The sequence below is a fragment of the Bidens hawaiensis genome, unplaced genomic scaffold (genome assembly GCF_021521415.1).
Source record: "Bidens hawaiensis isolate Kalapana, Puna unplaced genomic scaffold, B.hawaiensis_p1.1 tig00001143_1, whole genome shotgun sequence".
Lineage (NCBI taxonomy): Eukaryota > Viridiplantae > Streptophyta > Magnoliopsida > Asterales > Asteraceae > Bidens > Bidens hawaiensis.
The window spans coordinates 679,080-682,876 of record NW_027491065.1 but is presented as its reverse complement, the minus strand read 5'-3'; the positions used below and the strand labels follow the sequence as shown (position 1 = coordinate 682,876).

The window sequence follows — 3,797 nt, the reverse complement described above, 5'->3', positions numbered from 1 at the left end:
TTTTAGCATCTTATGATATGTTTGTTGTAGCAATCAAAGAATAGAGCTTTAAATGCTTAAAAAGCTATATGAATATCTATGTGGGCGAATTAGCACCACCAATTCTTGGGCTCACAAGAAACATTGCAGCCTTGTCCATCTATTTAAAGGGGTTTCTTTGGTACCAAAAATACTCAAATATAGTATTTTAGCACAACAGACTATGGATAGCTTACCAAATTTAAACACTCTTAGAAGTATTAAAACCACCAAAAAAACAGAAATATTTGAGGGTTTTAAGAAAGGAGATGACCATGATCAACCATTAAGTCCTATGGCTCAATTGTTTCATGAGCCTGGTTCTAATGTCTATATCATTGGCATCATTGGCATAAAAACGAAAATTTGTCCTGATGTTTTCAAAGAAAATTTGGTTCGTACTTTCTTAAAAAATCGTCGTTTTAAAAGCTTGCAGGTGAAATACACTTGTGCATGCATGATATGCATGTTATCGTCACCTTTTGTCATATGTTATCCGTTTTAATTCTTAGATGTTTCAAATACAGGTGATGGACAAAGACAACGGGTGCATGAAATGGATGCCAACACAAGTAAACATAGATGACCATGTGATTATACCGGAACTTAATCCAAACATGGAATCACCCGAAAAGTTCGTTGAAGATTACATCTCCAACCTCAGCAACTCATATATTGAAAACACAAAACCCTTGTGGGATGTCGTGTTAAGACATCAGAGACCGGAGGCACGTGTGTCTTTCGTTTCCATCACTCTCTTGGTGATGGCATGTCCTTGATGAATCTCCTACTTGCCTATACACGTAAAGTATCTGACCCAGAGGCTCTGCCGACCCTTCCAGGGAACAATAAGTCGCATGTGGCTAACGTTACTAGCCTTTGGTCAAGACTTAGGGCTCTTTGGAACTCTTTTGCTGCTCTTTTGACGTTTGTGTTGACCGCAATGTTCCTACAAGACACAAAAACACCAATGAAAGGCTCAAAAGGCGTGGATCGCAGGGCTAGGCGATTTGTTATTAGAAATGTAAGCTTTGATGACATTAAGTTGGTAAAAAGAGCTATGAACGTTGTAAGTTTTTACTCCATACTTGATAATAAACAAAAGATAACCATTTTCAAGTTTTCTATCTACTACAAAGAAGTATATGTTGGTTGTTGGTTCGTGTACATTAACTGTCAAGAGAAGGTACATTTGATAAGTAAGAAAAGCTAATTGGGAGAAAATATTCCAGCCAACATTATGTTTCAAAATATTTTTTTAAGGGTAGTACACAACCATATATATTTCAAATTTTTTTTTATTTTTATGTTTCAAAATATTTTTTTCATTTTTAAGGGTAGTACACAAAGGGAAAGAGGAATGAGTCTTTGCTGAGATCTTTTGGAAGATATGGTTTTATGATTATTCTGAAAAAGAACATAGTATCCTTATTAAAAAAAAAGAAAATAAATAAATCTGATTGATTGAAATGAGTTCTTAAAGTTATTAATAAAATATACTAACCACACACATATATATATTATACTATATTGGTTTTGATGATTTAACTGCTAGATATATTAGTCTTATATATACATTTAGAGAATTATATTTATTTTATAAACCAACTAAATCAATTTCTTGTTTTTTATTGTTGTGCTTTTCTTGTCTCTTAGTGTGTATGCCTATGCGCCTTTGGCATAAAAATTTGCTTACATAATAACTATTTGCTTAGAAATAGGAAACTTCTCGGGTGAGTAATGATTGGGCCATACTTTATATACAGATCGGCTTGGATGCACAAATCCATATTGCTCAATTGGGCCTGTTATAAATCCGGTCCAAAAGTTTTTTGGTTTCACGTACCCTGATAGCGTAGACTGTTTTTTCATATGTTTTGGTATATCTTTTTGTAGACATTGAACGATGTAGTACTTGGAGTCACACAAGCTGGATTCTATCGCTATCTACATGGGAGATATAGTATGTGTTTGTATATGAAACCTCCTAACATCTTTGTATGTGTAGCCCTTAGCTTCAAGATTTGTTTTTTAACCACGGTTTCATTGGTGATATAGATAATCAAAGTACTGATATTCCTGATAGCATGCGCTTTCGTGCTACCTTTTTCTTCAACCTTCGAGCCACAACAAGGATCGATGTGAGTATGCAATCATGCATGCATAATAGTTATACAGCTCGATGTTTAAACAATTTCCAATCACTTGTTTATGTGTTGTTAGGATTTCACTGATACAGATGCGGTTGGTACATGGGGAAATAAGATAGGCTATTCATTACTTCCATTCGACATCAGATTCAAAAAACATCCTTTAGATTACGTTCGAGATGCAACGGAGATAATAAGGCACAAGAAGGCTTCTTTGGAGCCTTTGTTCACATACTTCTTTACTAAGTTATTCATAATGTTGTTTGGCATAAAGGTACTTACAAAATTTTTATGACTTTTGATCAAATGCATACTTTTGGAAGTTTATTTGATCCTTAGTTGATTGTCTAATATACTCAGCAGTGTTAGAAATTAAACTTAAGGCAAAACTCAACTATATTCATAGCATCTAGCAGATGGGATAATAAGTGGTTTTTATTTTTATTTTTTGAAAAAAATAAATCAATTGCGCATTAATTTAATCTATTACAAGTCCTAAACCGAAATATAAATCTAAACATTTGCGGAACTTTTACAATCAGTATACTTATTTTTCTTTAAACTTTTATCATTGTTATTTACTTATTTTATGCTAATATTAAACCATAAGCACTTTTCAAATTATTTAGATTAATGGAATCTACATTTTAAAGAAAAACTATACTTTTCAATGCAAAGTTTTTGTAGCTTTGTTTCAATGTAGTAGAAATACTAACTTTTGGTTCAAACAACGACAAACCATAAAAAGCAGGCTGCAGGGAAATTGAATTATAGAGTTTTCTACACACAACACTATGGTTTTCTAATGTCCCCGGACCACAAGAAGAAATCACTTTTTTTGGACATAAAGTTGCATATATTGCTCCGAGTTGTTATGGCCAACCAAATGTAAGTTCCTTCACATTAACAATCATGTATGTGTAATTAATTTGGGAAAATTCCAAATTCAAATTCTAATCAAATTTCGTAATTCATTCAAGGCACTCATGATTCATGTGGTGAGTTATATGGACAAAGTAATATTTATCATATCAGCTGATGAAGAAACCATACCAGACCCTCACAAGCTTTGCGATGATCTAGAAGAATCCCTTCACGACATTAAAGCTTCTGCTCAACTTCTAAAATTGTCAAATATGTAAGTAGTGGTTGGTATTATATATCCATCAAAGCATAGTGTATTTGTGTTTGATACATAAAATAAACATTGATCCATGATCAATATACTTGTAATCTTATATGAAAATCCTTATATATGTGCATGTTTATACAATAGTTAGCTACTCAAAGTTTATGATGACTCTTAATTTGACAATTGAATACAAAATAGTAGAAATCAAACTTGTATAAACATCAATTAAATAATAAACAAATTTGTATCATTGATTATGCGTATAACATATGAATTTTACAAATGATATACAACCCTTTTATATGCCGTCGGTATCACAATAATCCAACGCGATGATCTTCTCCTTAACAATGCATTGGCTTCCTTATTTTACAATAACTATACAACTAACCTTCGGTTATATAATCCAAACTATTAAACATGGATCAGTAATAATCTCAACTAACAATCTAACCTATGGTAATCCCAATTTTCAATTTAGTTACTAATAACAATGT

At 32.3% G+C, this 3,797-nt stretch overlaps 1 pseudogene; it reads left to right on the top strand.

The window, feature by feature from the left end:
* Positions 1-202: 202 nt before the first annotated feature.
* LOC143560697 (wax ester synthase/diacylglycerol acyltransferase 11-like) lies at positions 203-3,310 on the top strand (annotated as a pseudogene).
* Positions 3,311-3,797: the final 487 nt, after the last annotated feature.